This window comes from Brachyhypopomus gauderio, chromosome 15 (assembly GCF_052324685.1).
Source record: "Brachyhypopomus gauderio isolate BG-103 chromosome 15, BGAUD_0.2, whole genome shotgun sequence".
Taxonomy (NCBI): domain Eukaryota; kingdom Metazoa; phylum Chordata; class Actinopteri; order Gymnotiformes; family Hypopomidae; genus Brachyhypopomus; species Brachyhypopomus gauderio.
The window spans coordinates 5486489-5507605 of record NC_135225.1 but is presented as its reverse complement, the minus strand read 5'-3'; the positions used below and the strand labels follow the sequence as shown (position 1 = coordinate 5507605).

General features: G+C 41.4%; 1 protein-coding gene across 1 annotated transcript in view; it reads left to right on the top strand.

The window, feature by feature from the left end:
* The window catches only part of pcdh15a (protocadherin-related 15a), a 208317-nt gene that overhangs the window by 32865 nt on the left and 154335 nt on the right, over positions 1-21117 (top strand). Inside the window, exon 6 of the mRNA XM_076974343.1 lies at positions 2754-3014. The gene's annotated coding sequence lies outside the window, so the exon portion shown is untranslated. The remainder of the gene's footprint in view (positions 1-2753; positions 3015-21117) is intronic.

The following is a 21117-nucleotide window of genomic DNA, read 5'->3' as shown; positions in this document are numbered from 1 at the left end:
TAGATTTGGATGAAAAGCCTGTAGAAAGAGCAAGAATACCTCCGTCCAGACCCAGTGGTTCACTGAAAGGCAGCACTATAAACCAATTGAAGACAATTGCCCAGGTGTAGTTGCCCAGGTGACCATAATGTGGTACAGAGCAAAGATTTACTGTTTAGTCAAAAACACAAAGTCAAATCCAGCAAAAATGGCTGCCATGCTGTAACGATCTAGATTCGATTGTAACCGGAGACGGACACACATGCAAAGAGTCAGGGGTTTTATTCGTACACTCAACATTAATGGGGTTAGAATCCAGAGATATGCATCCAACAGACAAACTTGGAGACTCACAACTGACAGACAATCTGGAAGCACGACAACGAGATCGACGGGGCATCTTGTTTGCACAGCGGTTACAAGAATCACAAACGTACAATAATAAAGAAACCCATTCTGAACAAGGCAGACTAAAGATTAACGAACAATACACGCAATAACTTAAAGAAAGGATATAAGGAAAAAACAACACACTAATGGGTTAAGAATCAAATAACCAAACACAGGGATCCAACCGGGGCGGTACACTCAACCTGACACATTCACGACGAATAAAAACCAAAACGCAAAAAGACAATAAATACAATAAATGCAGTCTCGCAACATACAACTACCGCGCAGAGAATCAACCAAACGAACTAACCCGCTGTATGTCTCAACACACACCTAATGACTCAAACTAAACTACTCACAACTAAAGGACAAAACATCACAGACAAAAACACAAGAAACAACCAAGACAACGATCGGCTAAGGACGAGGGGCTGGAATTTCTAAGAAACCTTGTATCAACGCCAAACACAACCAACGACCAGCAAAGACGGTATCCAAACTAAGGATTTAAATAGAAGATCTAAATGAGGAAAACGAGACACAGGTGACGCACTTACAACAGGGGGCGGATCTAGACGGAGAAAGGAAAACCCACTAAAACAGAAAAACGAAAATCATTGACGGGGGGCAGGACGATGTGTTACACATGCCCTACTGCTGGAGAGACAAATAAAGAGAAATATATACAAGATATACCATATTTTGTCAGGCTTGCACAGATCACAAGATACAGCCAGAGAATGAATATTATGCACTATACAAAAAACTAAACCCGAAAAAACAATCCAGAGCTTTGCCAGACAAGGAAAACATTAGGAACAAGTAAGGGTTGAATAACAAAAAACAAACTCACAAGCACAACGTGAACATAAATGAATGCAATTGAAATACATAGGTTGAATGCGATTGAAATAGACAATGGGCAACAAAATTAAAACTTTTTTTGTTTCTTATACTGAAATAGGCGGATCTTATAGGCCTAGGTATTTAGTAGGCAGCAATGGTTGATCAGACAGTGATGAAAGGTGTAGTCAAAGACAAGGTGTTCACAACTGGAGAAGCAGACATGATGTATGAAGATTTCATACAGAAATTTCGTACTGTGTTTCATACAGCAAGACAAACCAACAATCAAACCATAATAAACCATAATAATATAATAAAACCATAATAAAAAGCCAAAATGCGAGCATAAAAGTACTGGTCATTAGAAAATGAAAAAGTAGTTAAGACTTGAACTACCTCAAGACGTATAAAAGACCACGAGGACAGACAAACTGAGGATTTTCCTATTACACATAAATCACGAGACAGGAACCAGAAAGAGCAAAGTACATCCACAGGACATGAATAGGCAGGGCCGGAGTGGGACACATTTTCAGCCCGGGAGTTTCATGTCCAAATCCGGCCCAAAATTATTTTTCCCTCCCAATCGGCCCAAACTAGAGACTGACATGAGCCGGCCCATCGGGAATCCTCCCGAATCTCCCGATTAGCCACTCCGGCTCTGTGAATAGGTACTTATGAACCACCAACAAACAATGTGAAAATACCAAGATCGAATCAAAAGCTAAAGACACGAAGCCCCTGCCAGTCATGAGATACCCAGCACACACAAGTGGCCAGGAGGACAGAGAGCTGTGAACAAGTGGAAGTATTGCAGTGACACCATGTTTCCCAGGAACCAGAATGTTCCAGGTCTTTCACCAGCTGTGCAAGCAATGTCTTTCAATGTAGTTGAAGAAGCTCCATCCTAAACATTATGTAGCCTACTACTACATGTCATTTTTGTTTTTAAGGTTTTTGATCATGCTGGTCAGGTCAGGTATTGCAGAACAAATCTCGTAAAAGATTACAAGAAATCTGTCCAATCTTTGATAATGTTGCTGTTCGCGCTAGGGAACCTAGAAGCTACAATCTTTAACTAAGTTAGAAGATAGATCAGAAGAAAAATCTCAAACACTAGACATGTGACAGAATTAAACACAACCGTTCTAAAAGTCTTCAAATGTACATTTGCAACTTATTTCGTATAGTGATCCTTTTTTGACTATCTACAAATATGACTAAGACCACTTAACTGTGTTGCTGATCACTATACGGTATGTCTTTGCACCATTAAAACATCTCCTCCAGTTTAAGTGATACATTGATGGTGTGCCTGTGTTATAGGGCTACGGGGTTTTTTTCTTACAGGGTGATTGTTGAAAGTTTTCCAAGCGCTGATCAACCCAGGCTGACAGAAACTGTTCCTTGCGCTGAAGGTGGCGCTGTCGTGAAAAGAAAACGAGGGGTTAAGGAGACCAATGGCTGTGCTGTCCATCACTGCACACGTACCGCTCGGGAAACCTCTCACTCTTTCTCTCATCCCTTGTCTCTAGCTCGCTGTCTGCACATTGCTTTACAAATGTCATCCTCGTGTAATCGTCTACTCGAACTGATGGACTCATTCGGCCACTAGAGCTGATACGCGTGGTGGAAACTTTGGACGGTACATCCGCACAAGTGCGCAGCAGGCAGATGAGCAGCGATTTGTGAACGGAAGGACGTCGACTAAGGGATTACTCGACTTTTTACGGCGAGACTGAAGTGATCGATTTAAAGAGCCGTCGCCTATGGAGAATGCCTTGTGCTTCGACAAGGTAAGCGATTACTGATACTGATGGACTTTAGTTTTAGGTGTTACCCATGCTAGATTTGCTATGAGTTTCTTGTCAGGCACTGTTAACGCCGGGTGTTTATTTAATGTGAGTTATGCAACTATTCGTGTGGTATTGCTGAGTTACAGTAGTTGTTCTAATGTTTAAGTATATTTTTGCAGAATACCATCCCAAATCATTAATCATTTAGACTACTCATTTCATCATCAGCATTTCTTTGAGAATCATCAGTTTCATTATTGCTGAGGAAGACTGAAAAGGAAAAACAGCCAAGTTTATGTGGATAAACTATTTGGCAGTGGCCCCTGTGTATATTATATGTTTCATAACTGTGTTTGTCATTTCGTCAGTTTTGAGGCTGTCAAGTAGTTTCTACCACTTATTGACCCCATCTCTCTCTCTTTCTCTCTCTCTCTCTCTCTCTCTCTCTCTCTCTCTCTCTCACATACACACAGATTAGCCCTTACATGCATACTTCACTTCTACTGCATCACGGCTCACATCAACATGGCTACACCACTTCTCTGCTTCAGCACCACTGCATTAGTCTCGTCTCGTCTCGTCTCTTCTCTTTTCTTCTCTTCTCTTAGGTGGTGCAGTAGTTTTGGCAATAACGGATAATATGCATATTTCAGAGAACTGAGAATAAAATCCTTAATTTTTGTTTTTAATTTATGTAGTTTTCACTAGAACATTTGAGCTGCTAACTTTGCATCACCCAGTGTGCAACCTTCACAGAGCGAAGAGCAGATTAGAGTGTAGGGTCAAACAATTCTAAGTGTATAACCTTTACAGAAGAACAGGTTGGACTACAGGGTCATACGTGTTCCCTTTCACAGGCAGGTCTCTTGCTCATCATTGTTCTGTTCTCTGAGTGCTTGTGATTCACTCGGGTTCATGCCCTCGTCTTTGGGGTTTGAAAAGCGCACCCTGAATGTCCTCTGTTTTGTATGTTGTTATTGTCAGCATGGCCAGTAACACAGAAGATGATTGTAACGTGACAGGCAGAGGACAGTAAGACAACAGAGGACAGTAACATGATTGGGGACAGTAATGTGACAGAGGACAATAACATGCAGGCCCGGTTTTAGACTGTGTTGGTGGGGGTCACAATAAAACTATTTGGGGGGGGGGGTGCTCCCCCACTGCATATTTAGTCATATTTTGTAAACAGGTCCGGTTCTAAACTGCATTGACGGGTTGTGGGGGGCTTCATCATTTTGAAAGCCAACGTGTAGGATGGGTTTGGATGGTGGGGGGAACTTGGGGGGGGGGGGGGGGTACAGAGAGGAAATCTCCATAGCACCAGTCCTGATAACATGGCTGGGTACTGTAACATCGCAGATGACAGTTGTGGAGGACATTTGCTGATGACTATCAAATATTTTGATATGATGAAATACCCTAATAGCACAATTTACCTTTTGCGTTCTGTGTAATGATAGAAGCCTCAACCTCCCTTGATCTTGTACTGTGATGGGGAAGGAGACATTTTTATTCTTGCTTGCTTTAACCTTTCCATTTGTTGTGTACATTTGCAGTGAAAACAGCTGTGACTTTCTGTAATAATGCTGTCATGTTTTAATTTAACCAATTTTTGTATGTACTTACAGAAATTGGGGCATACCGAATGCCACTGGAAACTGATTTTCTAACAATTGGTGTCAGAAATTCTTCCTTCATTTCAAATACAAATAGTGTTGTGCAGAAATGACAGGGGATTCTGACAGAATCATATGGTATCCTGTCCTATGCACTGCTGTGTCAGGGTTAATGCACTAAGTGATGGGGGTCCTCAAGTGACACCAGGTCCCTGTATGATTAACCTGTGGAACTGGGCAACATTAATCTAATTGGTTGCGTGACAAAATGGGGCTCACAGCAGTAAATCCTGTTGCTGAATCTCTGCAGTTTATTTTATTTTCTGAAAATAAATACATTTACTGTATATTTGTCAAAATATTTTTCCAAGCATGGGGCATGTTTCGACTCTGCATGGATTAGAATAAGTTAGACTTTTTAACGTGTCGCCTTGATCATTACTCTCATAGAAATACTGACTGACTGCATTGTTGTCACACTTTATTACTTCTCACAAATACTGTCATGTTGTTACTTAAGACTAAGGGTTAATTTGCATCCCATTTGTGTGCTGCAACAATATATTGACAACCAAAAGCTGGTTGTCGTGGTATAAAAACGACTCCTTGTTTGGTTTAACATTTGTCCTTTCTGAGTACCGGTAGGTATTCTTACACCACAGAAATGAATCACCAATGGTTATTTTGGAAGCAATGTTTGTTAATTCATGTGAGAAAGATTTTACATATTAAACATTTCAGTGTTGTTTTGTGTGGATTTGAAACTTAATATTTCCCGTTGTCTAATTTAAGGTGTTGGCATGTTTTCTGTCCCAGGTGATAAACCACAGTGTTTCTTACCTCTCTAGTTTCCTCCCTTTACTAACCAAAGTGTTACAAGACTGAAATAAAATGTCTTTGATGTCACAACAAATCTGATGCAACAGAAGGTCTTGTTGTTTGGTTTTTCTGTTATTCAAAAAGTCTCCTTGTGGATGCAACCCACTTATGGTCTATATTTTCACATTGCACTCTGAGGATGAGGAGAAATAATTAGAAAGAGAGTGAAATGAGAGATACAGAGGACACAGAAAGAGATCTTTATTGAATAAATATAAAGAAGAAACTGAAAGAACAGTGTAGGAGAGAGAGGGGAGGTGCCTGAAGTGAGATGGAGGATGATAACCATGAGGGTTAGACAGAAGGTTGTAATCACCAAAGCTGTGACAACAGGAACACTTTTCGCAGACTCACGGTTAGAATACTGATTTGCTCATAAATGCTTTTCTAATCAGGTAAGACATGGGCATCTCAGGAGAGATCTGTCAGGGTCTACATAAAAGCACCAATCATAGCAGTTTAAATCCAGTTGCTTTTTTTTCTTTCTCTAATGTTTCCATTCTGTCAAACTAATCTTTGGATAGTGTCAGATGCTGTCAGATATGTCACCTCTTGGCAACTCCAGCACAGGATAACTGTTCCTGTCCTCGCTATCAAGACGGGGCCAATAATGGCCTCCGTGAGACCCCTCACACCAGGCCTGGACTCTCACACCAGGCCCGGATTCTCACACCAGGCCCGGATTCTCACACCAGGCCTGGCTTCTCTCACCTGTCAGTTTCAGCTCGTATGTTTATTCTGTCTAGCTAGGTGAGTCATCACCGATACTCCAACTTTTGTACGCTTTTTGTGCATTGCAGATTAATGCTACTGTGGTCTGTTAAAGTCTGTCTATGCTCTCTCTGGGGTAAAGATGTCTTGCCATGGTCTTTTTTTTGTACCTACATACCTTTCATATAGTTACATAATAATTCAAAAGAGTTACTGCATAATATGCTGTCAGATCATAAACAAATGAAGAATTTGAAGAAGACAAACTTTTTACACTATGCAAATATCTAGCCGACTTCCAAAAGTTGGTCCTTGCATGAAAGAGAGAAGGTGACCCGTAAGGTCTCATCCAATCACCTATTCCTTTTTGCAACACACACTTGCTTCAAAGCTTCCTCAGAACAGTGTGATGTAAGTTAGGAAAGGGGGGGGTTAGAGCTCCTCTGGCCGGGCCCCTCCCACTTCCCATAATGCACTGCAGCTTCTCAACAATAAAGTCGTTCACCTCTTCCAGAACCTGCCAGGACAGGTGAATGCAAAAACACATTTTTGGCCTATAGCTAAAGGAGAATGGAGTAAGATTTAATCTCTTGACAGATTACTCTAAAAATATCTTGCATAAACTCTATTAAGATATATGACCTCTGCATTCTACATGATTTTCAAAATTACACATTTAATGCATATTTAAGCAAGTTTTAACATACTAGGTATATTTTATTATATTGGGCTGAAAATAACATTACCCTTTATATTAACATGCCAGTGAAGGAAGGAGTGAGATATGAAGTCGGTGGCCTTCAGTGAAGCATGATAGGAAAAGAAAGAATATTCCGATTTTTATAATGGAAAAAAGATCTTTCATGAAATAAACATTTTAGCATAAATATTAAAATTCTTATCTATGTTCATCACATATATCACCCAGACAGTGAATCTCAGTGGCTGTGTGTGTGTGGCTGTGTGTGTGTGTGGCTGTGTGTGTGTGTGGCTGTGTGTGTGTGTGTGTGTGTGTGTGTGTGTGTGTGTGTGTGTGTGTGTGCGTGTGTGTGAGTGTGCATGGAGCTTTCACTGCCTTCTTATGTTGTAATTTCGCATCCGAACTGAAGGAGTGAACACCATGTAGATGTGCGGGTGTGAGCGGGTCAGGGATGGGTGTGTGTGAGTGAGGTTGGGATGGTGGTGTGTGAGGGGTTGGGATGGGGGTGTGTGTTCATGGCCTATGCTGCTACTCTCCTTTACATTTCAGTGTCTGATTCTGCTGTTGAATCTGCAGCCTAATATCCTTCCTGCGATTTAGAGAGTCTAAAAAGCCCCCACTGCAGCCCCCCCCCCCCCGACAGGCTTGATTCAGTCTGTCAGCAGATACAGCACTGCGACTTTACTGTACAAGGACTATGACTTCTGCGTGACTTTTTCGGTGTGTTTTGAATTGGCTGGCTATTATGGTGCATTCATCTTATTTAGCTTTGATCTGCAGATGACTCTTGAACACCTGCACATACAGCACCTCTGAAATAGATCTGGCTGTCCTATTTTGGGTAAGTGAAATCATGTTTCAGATACAAGTGGCTTTCTTACTGCTAGCAAATCAAACAGCTACCGAGGTTTGCGGAGCTGTAACCCACTGCTGTCAGCCGGGCTTTGTTTTTTCATTATGTACAACCAATCACACATGTTCTGAAGATTCAACAGTGAAAATGTACGGGATTTAGATGACATGCAGTTGCACAATCAGGAATCAGGATGTATCTTAATGAGGCTGAGATGTCTTTTTAATTTGAATTTTAAAATCTACAAAGTAAAAACATAAGTGTTTTGATATTGGCGGAAAGTTTTAATTGTGAAGTGCAATTGATTGTCAGTTTAAACTGCAAATGCTTGTGCTTGGTGAGGGGGTGGGGGTACAATCATGCTTGCAATTTGCCTTTTTTTCCTTTTTCAAAAGGTCATTATACAAAATAAGGAAAATTAGATCCATTCTGATTTGTTACTTCTGTGATTATGATAGATGATCTTGAGCTGAATGCCAAGAGTTCAGCCTCATATTAGATGCTGGTTACATTCCCTTTCCCTTATACAGAATTATAGATATACCACATATATGTACACAACCTTTTTTATTTACTCTTATATTTCATTGTTAATTGTGTGGAGTCAGTCCAGCTGTAGCAAACTGCCCTATGTCACATGTCATCTCATTACAGATAGTTCATCCACTTCTATAAATCTCTATCATTAGGTATGACGTAGATTTATGGAGCCCTCTTTATGATGAGGCGAGTCAGGCTGGCAGTTTATCAGAACTTCTTTTCGATCTCTTCTTTTGGGAAGTTTATACACAATCCTTACTTGCTTAATGAGATCTTAATAAGATCCTGATTAGTCTGCAGCATGTTTTGTTTTGCAGTCTTATTGATTACACCTTTGTCCTCTACTTGGACCTATTTCAGGTGGTTGCTTTTCGTCTCACTTTCTCCACTCGTCTTTTCATCCTTCTTTTCATCCTCGTTATTTGTGGTCCCTTTTTTACATTGAACCATTTAAATAATTTTATCCTGCAACATTTACTGCACTTAGAACAGGAATTAATTACTGTTTAGGTAATCCAATTTTGCCACTCTAGTGTCTCTAATCATTAAAACTTGCAACCATTACTTTTAACATATTTTATTACTTAATTTGGAAACATTAATATAATGAAAAAAATTAACAGTAAGCCTCCCCAAGTCTACAAGGGGGAAGCCACAAACAATTATGGGAAACAACAAAGCTAAAATACCGTGGCACCTCCAGACAGACCAGTGAGTAAGAGTGAGGAAGCCAGACAAGATGCCTACAGAACAGTGGTAATAGATGTGGTGGCTTCAAGTTATGGAAACATCCAAAGGAAGGAATTTGGAAAATTGAAAAAAAAATGCTAAGGACCAAAATAGAAAATATTAAGAATTTGGAAACACAAAAGTCGTCCCAGTGGTGATAGGTGGAGTGGCTCCAACAGATCCCAGAAATGACAGAACTGATCAGTCAAGAACAGATGAATCCCAGGAATGGCATTGCACCCTCAACTGCCAGACCTCTGGTAGAAGGCCCCAGTGTGAGGAAAACAAGATATGAAAACCAACTTGAAGGCTGCGACAAGACAAGGTGAGATCACCCTTTAAAAATAATTAAACATTGCTTCACATTTCACAGCATCTACAAGAAATTCCATTGATCTTTTGTTTGACAGAAGTGTCTTTAAGCACCTGCGTATTCTCTTAGCGCAGCGTATTTCTGCTTCTCAAGCAGTCAGCACCGGCAGCACCTGTTCCTGAAATTCCCTTGATTATTCTTCCCTAAAAAATGTGCTATACACCAACGCTGCATCTTTTGCATGAGCCCAAAATGTACATTTTCCCGTTATCGATAACACATTTGTGGCCACGTGCTGTGTGATATTCATCAAAGACCCAGAAGACGATGTGGTTGAGCTCAGCCTAACGGCGAGTGCGATAAAACATTCATGCTGTTTTACTTGGTGTGCTGGTGTAATTTGAACATTTCTTGTGATGCAATGAACTTTGCTGCAGCGACTACTGATGGAGTGTATAAACAGAAATGGTTTATGCAGGGTTTTAACGTTTCAGAAGTTGTGTGCGTGTTTAGCAGAGGCCCCTGGGGCGTGTGTGCTACTACAGGGTGTGATCCACAGTTACTCTTATGGGGAAGGGCTGACACCCCTGGATCCCTGAAGGGGTCAGAGTCCACCTCACTGGGTTAAAGTTAACAGTCCCTGGGGGAAATCATAGCACTAAACAAAATTTTTTTTACCCATTCTAGTCTGAATCCATGATGTGATTTATTGTGTCATTGGCAGTGATGGCTTAGTTAACTTGAAAACTAAGCCTGATTACTCCTTTAAAAAGTAACTTACGTAAGTTACGTTACATATTACTTGATTTTAAAAGTAACTATGTTAGATTACAAGTTACTTTAGTAGTTACATTCAGCAGCAAAATGAGTTTTTCCAATACTCACTTTATTGGAAGTGCATTTTTAACAGTAACAATGTATCTCCTGACATTACGTTTGTGTCGCTACGCGGTATTATTTGTAAATGTATTTGTAAACGTAATACAAGCGAACTATTCAGTCAGACAGCTATTTGTTGTGAAACGAAATAGCATTACAGTTTCAAGCAATTTTAAGTAGGCTACGTTAGCCAAAATTCCAGCACTTTTCAAACCTGGAACACAATGCAACATTAAAATTCGTCAGGTAAATGTTCCTTCCCCTGTTTTTGAAGGGTATTTCTTTCTGAAGAAAATGCAAAAATATATATTTACTAACGAAAATAAAAATAAGTAACTTTAATCTGATTACTGGACTGGAAATAGTAACTCGTTATATTACTTGTTACTAAAAAAGTGGTAAGATTAGAGTAACGCGTTACTAAGTAACACATTACTGACATCACTGGTCATTGCCCATTTAGCAATTTTTAGCAAGGTTGAAATAGAGAACAGTGTGTCTGGAATTGATAACATGAAGATGGTCAACTTGGACTAAGGTCATTTCTGTAGAAGGATGGATTGATAATATGGAGGTGATAATCTTGGCTTAAGGTCTTTACTGTAGAAGGATGGACTGATAACATAGAGGTGATCATCTTGGCCAAGGATGGATTAGCATTGACCCTGTTGCTTGCATTATAACACCACGTTACTTAGCATTCATATATAAAACGTTTTTGTTATAAATTGTTCACACAGAATTTCACTGAGCTACACATCCAATAAACGATGATCATTTTCTGTGGACACGTCCCCCCTGAACTGACCCAACTCCACTCGTCTCCATCACTTTTGTTTCCTCATATTTTGGCTTTAGCAATATTCTGACTTTTTCACCTTGTCCTATTGTGAAAATTGTTTTATTTTTTTTTTTTTTTTTACTTTTTACTACGTATTTTTAAAACATTTTCATTTAGGTATTTTTTAATCTAATGACATCTTTTGCACATTTTCAAAATTCACAATACTTGGTTTATAGTTAATAGAAAACCCGCTAATATCCTGAAGTCCAAGCAGCACTGTATTAGCAGCGGTGCATTAGAAGCAGTGCATTAGCAGCAGTGCTTGCAAGGCAGTGACAGTAATCCTTATGGAAAACTAGACAGTGTTGACAGCACTGTGCCGGTCTGACACAGCCAAGGTCTGACTCACCAGTTAATGACAAGCAAATGACAAGGTTAACAATACGATTCAGAGCACCATAAGTGGGTAAGAGTCCACACCGTCTGGTGTGTATTCATTTAATGCATTTGTTTTTCAAAATGTTTTTTTTTACTTTTGTAATATCTATTTTCTAATATCTGTAATATCTAACATGTATGGATGTTAGAATCTTGCCCTGAAATACATCTTTCATCATAGTTGAGACAGAAACCATAAATGACATCTCCTGCTCCCATGGATGTGACATTGACACTAATTCCACTCTACTAGGGAAATTATATGCATATTATAGTGCAAAGTGCTCTTTTGTGGTCCATGGTATGTGAACGTGACCACGGCTGACAGTCCATGATTCTCACAATTCGGTCTAGTTTGGCTGTGATAGTGAATGATATCATAATATCATGATATGATATCTGAAATGATATCATCACATGGCATCAGTTAATGACACCAGAATTTCATGATATGATATCATACTATGATATCACAACATGTGACCACTGAATAATATCATAACATTATGATATGGTATCAGATATGACATCACAATATCATGTAATAGTACATGGGAGGCTGGTTAGGAAGATGTTTGCCTTTTTAGCATACGATTTTTACAAAAGTGAAAACAACTAAAAGTGTTTTCAAACCAAGAATTTCAAGTGTGCTGCTGTGATGTTAGTGACCAGGAGAAGGACACATGATTACTGATATGCACTACATCACTCTATATGCACTACATCACTCTATATGCACTACATCTCTCTATGTGCACTGCATCACTCTATGTGCACTACATCACTCTATGTGCACTACATAACTGTGCACTACATCACTCTATATGCACTACATCACTCTATATGCACTACATCACTCTATATGCACTACATCTCTCTATGTGCACTGCATCACTCTATGTGCACTACATCACTCTATGTGCACTACATAACTCTGTGCACTACATCACTCTATGTGCACTACATCACTCTATGTGCACTACATCACTCTATGCACTACATCACTCTATGTGCACTACATCTCACTCTATGTGCACTACATCACTCTATGTGCACTACATCACTCTATATGCACTACATCACTCTATGTGCACTACATAACTCTATGTGCACTACATAACTCTATGTGCACTACATCACTCTATATGCACTACATAACTCTATGTGCACTACATAACTCTATGTGCACTGTTTTGCTCTGACAATTCTAATGCCCCTAATGAAGCATTTGATGAAGTACTGTTGGTGGACTGGGTGCTGTCCCTCTTTGAGCATTGGACTGGAGAATATTTTTTTCTTAATAAGGCGTGTGTGTGTGTCTGTGTGTCCGTGTGCATGTGTATGTGTGTGTGTTCATGTGTGTGTGGGTGTGTGTGCGTGCGTGTGTGTGTAAAAGGAGTGTCTTACAGCTGTGCTTTCAGACAGGAGGTTAGACAGAAAGGCAGTGGGGGGCATCAGTGTGGAGACTGTGGAGGTTGTGTGAACTGGGTCTGGGTCTCTAGGGTCTGCTGAATTGACTCGGCCAGAAAATCTGTATCTCTCCATCACTGCAGGTGGACTGGATGCTCAGCACTCAGGACGGAGCTTGATACTCACTAAGAGCTGAGGGTCAGCGTTCCCGGTCTTTACCACAGCCTGCGAGGGGAGTGCTGGCTAGGCAAGAGTGTTCCTGCTGCCTCAGTGCTTATCTACAGCCTGCCAGGATTACACTCTCCTATTAATAGGGATGAAGAACACTCACGGAGAACTGGATTTGTAGTGGTTGTTTAGTCATTTAGGAAAGGATTGTTATACACTGACTGATGTAAAAATGGTAAATCAGATTTGGCAATAAGAAAGAAATAAAGCAAAAGCAGGTATACAAAAATGGAAAGATTTGACTAAAAGGCAATTTTATTTTTGTCTTTGCTTTGAGTGTGTGTGTGTGTGTGTGTGTGTGTGTGTGTGTGTGTGTGTGTGTGTGTGTGTGTGTGTGTGTGTGTGTGTGTGTTTGTGTGAGTGGAGAGAGTTCCTCTGCTCTGCTGTGGCATCTGAATTTATCACTGTGTCCATCTGTGAATGCTTTTACCTCCATGGATGAATGAGGAAACAAATTGTGTCTCAAGAGACAATTTAATACACACACATAATATACACACCCATTTCTCTAAACCTTAGGAGAGGTGTACAGATACACCCATGATACACCCCATACACCTGCAGGCCAGCAGAATCCAGATTAAGAATTATGGTAAACAACTGTGTATTTTTCTTGACTTAAGACTCTAGCTCAATACTGTTAAAAGCCTGTGGAATAAATGTACTGTTTAGAAAAATATTTGGTTGATTTTCTTTTTGGATGTGTGTGGGCACACACACATGTGAGTTTGAGTATGGGAAGTGGGAATGTGATTAATGAGGTTTTGAGTTGAGTGCGAGGGGGACCAGTTGAGAAGTCTCTTCTCAGAGACCTTTTGAAGTTAATGACTGGAATACAATTAAACCCAAAGCTGCACACAAGTTGAGGTTCTGGCTCTGCTGAAATGAAATGCTTATGGATTTGATTGTTTTGTTTCCACTGGACAAACAAACAAAAACACAAATTTGACTAATATTCTCTCATTTCTTTGCATAATGTTTTCTCGTCTTCCTAGCTCTATGATTTGAGATGCTGACACATATGGACACAAGATCCATGTCTGGTCATCTAGTGTGTTCCACATGGTCGGGTGGGGGGTTTGGGTGCTTTTCCTTCCTAAAACACACACACACACACACACCACTTTTGTGTGGATCTCAAAATTTCTAGAATTTAGCACATTTCTAGAATATTTCCACTGTGGTCATATTTAAAATATAACAACACTACAATGTTAAATACCTACAGTGAAATCTGTGGAATATTTGGCACGGATTTGTGTTCATGGAATGGGGCGTGGATATGCAAACATGCACACCTGTTTGACTGTTAGAATGCAGCACTTATATAAGTTTAAACACTGTAATGTGTTCAGTGCCAGGAGTATCAGACTAATTACACTGGATAAATGGAACACTACTACTACTCCATGAATTAGGGCTGAACGATTAATTGCATTTGCGATAATCTCGCGATATTTTAAAACGCGATTCTCTAATCGCACAGGCTGCGATTTAAACTGGTCACGTGACTTGGGAGCGAGCCGAGCCGAGGACGAACGGAGCAACCCCGAACAGGAGGCAGGGAGGTAGTGAAGTTAACACAGCGCACTTTAAATTGTTGCACAATGGCTTCAGGCTCGACAGAAGCTGACACAACTGAAAGTCTAATACCAAAGAGGGGCAGCATATCAGTTGTGTGAAATTACTTTGGCTTTTAAAAAGATGCTGCTCAACGTCAGGTACTGTGTAAAACGTGCCTTGCTACTGTCGCTACGACGCGAGGTAACACTACAAACCTTCTACAGCATAAAAAAAACACCACAAAGCCTCGTATGATATTTGTAAGGCTAAAATGCCAACGACCAGTGCTGCGTCTTCAAATACGCAAAAGTGTTTCTCTGCGCTTATACAGCCTTAGTATGCGGTGAGCAGCGAAATACCGTAAATCACGCATATAGGCGCAATAAGATTTAAAGCACGGATGAATCGCAAAAGCGCGGATAGCTTGACCGCGGTCCAGCAGACAGGGTTCACTGACCGAACCGTTTGAAAGTGTAACTCCTTATGGATGTAATTGGAAGCGGCACGCTGAAATAACTCGGGCAGTAACGGAGTTCATAGTGAAAGACATGATGCCCGTTAATATAGTGAACAAGCCCGGCTTCATGGCTTTGTTAAACACACTGGATATGCGCTACCAAATGCCCTCACGCACATATTTTAGCCAAGTTGCTATACCTGCAGGGTTGCCAACTCTCACGCATTGAGCGTCTTAGACTAAAAAGTTACTAGTTCGCAACCACAGGCGATCGATCGATCACGATATAATAATAATACTTAAATTTTGTCCATTTTACCCCCCCCCCCCCCCCATAACAACAAATTACGTTCACCACCCACTCCAGGTTCAAGTCTCACTCCAAGCGATCTTGAGAAGTTGCAACCCTGTATCTGAGCTGCATAAAAAAATGCCTGAAAACTGAGAAAATATCGCGATTTTAAATCGCAATCGCAATTTATAGATAAAAAATTGCAATTAGATTATTTTACAAAATTGTTCAGCCCTACCATGAATACAGTATGTGACGTAGAGAGTGCGGTTAATGTATGGGGATTTTTATTCAACATGTCTTGTTAAGATCAGAAAACAGTGGTTCTGAAAATCAATTTAAATTCAAACCACTGATTTAAATTTCCAGAAACAATCCCACAATCCACAATACAGAATATATCAAACACAGAGCTGCTGTCTCGGAAAGAGGCTAAATAGAAACCCCCCCGCACACTGAAAAGATGGGAAGAGCCAGAGGCAGGGATGGGCGGGGCATAGCAGGGCGGGGCGGGGCGTGGCAGGCCAGGGTGGGGCGAGGCCAGCAGATCCTTAATCCACAGAGGTCTCTTCCAGGCCTGTGTTTTCCTGTAGATATAAGTGAAAGGTCACCATAGACCTTTTCCTTTCAAAAGTCTGAGCATTCAAAAGTTCTATTTCTTGCTATAAAGATTTACTGAACATTTACCGTGATTGAAGACAAAGCAACACCAGTAAAAAAACAAAAACGGACCTATTCAGAGAGAAATGATTATGGTGATGTATCTTTCTTTAGTGTGAGGAGTCATCTTCACAGTATGCCTCTCTTCTTCTCTGTGCTACAGAATAAGCATGTCAGACAGTGTGTCAGGACAAAAAGATGCCGAAACTCCAGCAAAAGACGAGTTGTTTTTGCCCAAAGGACCATCATAATACAGCAGAAAAACTCCTCTCTCTCTCGCTCTCTCTCTCTCTCTCTCTCTCTCTCTCTCTCTAGGAGTCTCTGCACCTCTTTCACAGTCTGTGGTGCTAAATGTCAAACATCGCAGGTTATTGGCAGCTCAGTGAGTCGGTGATTATAATTACAGTCTCAGGATAAGAGTAATGAATGTGTGGGGTCTGTCTTCAAACAAGAGCATGTTGATAAGTTGTCACGTTACGTGAGTTAGCAGTATAACCGCTCATGGGCAACCTAGCTTCATGCCAAAATATATAATCATTTATTCATTGTTGGCTAATATAAATATTATATATTTGGAATATATTTTTTCATGCCCCCTGTCTGATTTGTTTTGGCATAATCAGACATCATGAATCATGCTTTGGGGATGTGGTTTTGAGCCCATACCCACCAGCATAGCTAAGATCTTGTGTACACACACACACACACACACACACACACACACACACACACACACACACACACACACACACACACACACACACACACACACACGCGTACACACATTCCATCTCTTTTTTTGTTGGATGGCTCATCTGCTGGGGACTGAGTCTAGGTCATCCACACTGGGGTGACACAGAAGAGCTCTTTGATCACTGCCAAAGGGATCAGCTTGCTTCTGTATCAGGCTCCTTGGACTGTTCCCCTTACCCACAAACCCATGCAAATCAGTCTGCAAAGCTGCTCTGACTGTAAAGTAGGCTTGGATGCATGTGGATCAGGTGTAATTTTTGACGACAAAGAATTGTGTCTCATATAGCATATGTGTGTGATTCTGGGTTACATATGCATACACACTAATCGCGTTCCGGACCATATTGCATTATTAAAAAAGGAATTTGCTGTACCTCCAGTCGTAGGTGCATATGGCAATTTTGAAATCTGTAATACCTCAAATAATAGATGTTGTGTGTAGACCTCTGTGGGATTATACACCCTCAGGACTAAGAGGAAGTGTGTTGAGCTGTCAGTGTGGAATATTCCACTGCAACCACCAGCTGCTTCAGAATATGGTGAGAAGCATGTGTTGGTAAACAGGGCAGGAATGGCCTTTCATTGGATGCTGATCACAGCCTGTCACAGCATGATGAAATATCACAGGACAGTCTAGTCAGGAAGGGTATCACAGCAACAACTGCTGTGACAAAATAGCTAATAAAAAATGTGAAGGCTTTCTAAGAACCACCAGTTACACCAGCAACTGCTGTAGCGAAGGAAGACGCTAGCATGTTTTCAGCACAACCATTCCGTCGTCAGCGTATTATGTGGACCTAATAGCAGGATATGAATATTAATGAATGAAAATCCCTTTTCAGATGAGCATGGCTGTCAATGTTAATACACGTGAGCATATTTTATTGGAACTGTCATGTCGGGGTTTCAATGGGATTACGCTGTGACTACACAGAGATTTAGCTGTGGAAGTTAACATAGTTAACAGTTATCTTGGCCACATGGTTTGTCAGTGCTGCAACGTCTTAAATTCTAAGACTGGGTATTAAGAGTGGGTAGTAATTAATGAATGGCTTTTAGGTTTGATTGTAAATGTTGCAACAATGAGCAGTTCTATACAGTTTTCTCCGTTTCCCAGCCCAACACACAGGCGACACCAATGTGTGTGGGTCACCATGGGGCTCAGGCCATCGGCCTGTATGGACATGCGCAAGTGTGAGAATTACGGTTTTGTGTGGTTGGAGTATCGCTCGCCACGAAGCCGTGTGTGTGTGAGTGTGTGTGCAGGAGCCTCACGGGAGTTCGGAGTGTGTTCGCCTCTCAGTGACAATAAGGAGCTTGGCGGGAACGGGCAAAGCCAGCTGCGAGGCTCCGTGGCATCACTCAACGCCACACACTGCTCCGAGAACATTTCCCCGGGCTTGACAATATGCTCGTCTCAAAAAGAAGAGGAAATGGGTCCTTGTCTAGTCCCGGAGAGACAGGCCACACCATAGGCGTCTGCTTTGTTGTGGAAGGGAGCAGACGCGCTGCCTGGCATGGACGAGGCGGAGGCATGTCAGAACACGCACTCCAAACGCGCCGAGCGTCCCGCTGATGAGAGGAGAAGCCACAGAGCGATCGCAGCCCCCGATACGCCGCCCTGCGCCCGCTTCAAAGACCCCCACATCAAGGCTGCACGGCCATGTCAAGGTAGATATTACACATCACACACTGGCCCTTTTTTTCCTTTCAAAATTGATTTTTTTTTTGTTGCTAAAAGGTTGTAAGGTTTGGAGGTGGAGAAGGGGGTGGGACAGGACGCAGGGCAGCACGGACATCGTGGCCTTCAGTTAGGCGCTGACCTTTTACCAGGAACCATCCTTGGCTGGTGTGGGGGGCCTCGTTCAGATCCAGGGGCCGGCGGCCACATTAGTCGGGCTGCTTGGCTATTGCACAGTTCTGCTCCCACTCCACTAGCCCTGGTGTTGTCTGCTGACAGGGGCTGTCGCCGGTGGTGCTGTGTGTCGTGTGTGTGTTCATGTCCTTCTGTGTGTGTGACACAGTGGGAGAGAAAAGAGAAAAGTGTGGTTCATTTTTTTATTGCTTGTAGGTTAAGACCCTAGTTAATTAGGAAAATATTATGTGGTTGTGAATGTGGGTGTGTGTGTGTGTGTGTTTTAATAAACTACACTAAGCCAACCTATTAATGTAAGATTATATAAATGACTAAATGGGATTAAATAAATGAATGATTAAATAAAATGATTCAGATGTGTACTTTAGAGGTACCTTGTATGTTTAGTGGTCTAGAGTTTAGGGCACTACCCTAAATCCTCTCTTTCCTCTTCATGCTGATTGTGAGTGTGAGTGTGTGAGTGTGTGAGTGTGTGAGTGTGTGAGTGTGTGAGTGTGTGAGTGTGTGTGTGTGTGTGTGTGTGTGTGCGTGCATGTATCCACAGGTATGTGTGAGTAATTTGCGGTTAGAGCAGCTTTAGCTGTTTAATGTCATTGCAAATATTCAGGAGTAGATATAGGCACACACACACACACACACACACACACACACACACACACACACAGTTCCCATCAACATTGGTCAGCACTTTTATTGCTATAAATGCACTTATGTGTAAGTCATACCTTGAACATGCCCATCAGTACACACATCTGTGCATATCCTGTGTGGAGTTTTCCACTCCCAGACATGGTCAGAATGGTGTTTCCTTGGTGTATTCACAGGGTTGCCAACTTTTGAAGATCGTTTGGAGTGAGATTTGAACCTGGTGGAGGTGGCGAACGTAAATTGTCGGCGGAGGGGGCGAACGTAAACTAACACAAATTAAGTATTATAATCGCTCGGCGGTGGTTGGCGCCAGAGCGAACTAGTAACTCATTGAATCATAGATGTGGATCAGAGGTAAAAAAAACTGGATATTTTTTTCGGCATGAGATATCGGAAGTGTGGCGTGAGAGCGTGTGAAAACGGTCAAATGCGTGAGAGTTGGCATCCCTGTATTCAGACATGCTTTAATTATCCTATTACATAGATGTCTTGGTCATCATCTATGGTATGCATATGATTGCAGGCCTGTACACACTCACACACAGTCCTAGAAGCACTCACACACATACACCCACATATACACACACCCTCTACAAGGATATCTGTGTCTGCAGTGTTCCATTGAGCCTGACCCTGGAAATCAAGCAAAGCTCTGGATGTTCTTGTAAAAACGGCTGGATCGCAGTAATTAATTACCTGAGGGTGTGGTTACTGATTCGCTAGCTGTTTTCACTCGGAGAACAGCTGAGCTGGCGCAGTGTGCGGTGTGCCGTCAGTCTGCCGCTCTTCTGCTCTGGAGCAGGAGGAGCTGCTAACGGTGGAGCACACAGGTCTGCTGGAGCTTTCTGGACCAGCTACTGCAGCTTTCAAATTCTGTCATCTTTGGTGCTTTTCTGTAGATTGGAGTTTTGATTTAAACTCGCTCAGGTCTAAGATGTCACTGGCTACATCAAAAAGCATGCAGAGTAAAAAAAAAAAACAAAAAACAATATATAACTTTATATGCACAGAACTCTATATTAATGACAATGACCAAGAGAGAATTCCAGGGATGAATCATCCCAAGTAGTTGTTTGGCAGTAGCAGTTGTGCTATATCTATGTTCACATATTCTAAACCCATGCTGACGGCAGTATTAGAGGATGATTTCTGCCTGGGGAGTGTACCATGGGGCAGACGTTAGTTATCTGGCCATGCCAGAGGACGTGTCTCCAAGACAGGTCTGTGCAGTAGAGCTAACCAAACAGAGCTTCTGTTGGGACCCATCACTGCTTAGCTGTTCTGGCACACGGAGGGAGATGCTCGTGTATGTAGTGCTGTCAGATGCCTGGATGTCCAGGAAACTTTATCTACTGTGATCAGATTTGAGGAAAGAAGAAAAAAGAAAAGAGGTAGAACTGGTTATTTTTCCGCATGAATAAAATGGAGACAGAAAGTGTATCACTTTGAAATGTTAATGTGAATAAAGTTTAAAAAGCACTCTGAAGGATTCTGCATAGCTCCTCTAATTTCTAAGTAAGGCTATCAGCACGGCATTTAAATGACCAGACAGGAGTGATTGGTAGGGGACAAAATAAAGGGAATGTGAAAAGAATAATTGTGACAGTGATGACCAAAGTGATAAGAATGATCAGAAAATTTGGTCAGATGTAATTCAAAAAGAATAAAACAACAGAACCTATTCATCACTAATTTGAATAGAACATTTTAAGTCACTGATGTTTAATAATATTATCTCTGCTGTTTAAATGACAAGTAAGTACTTGTGCTG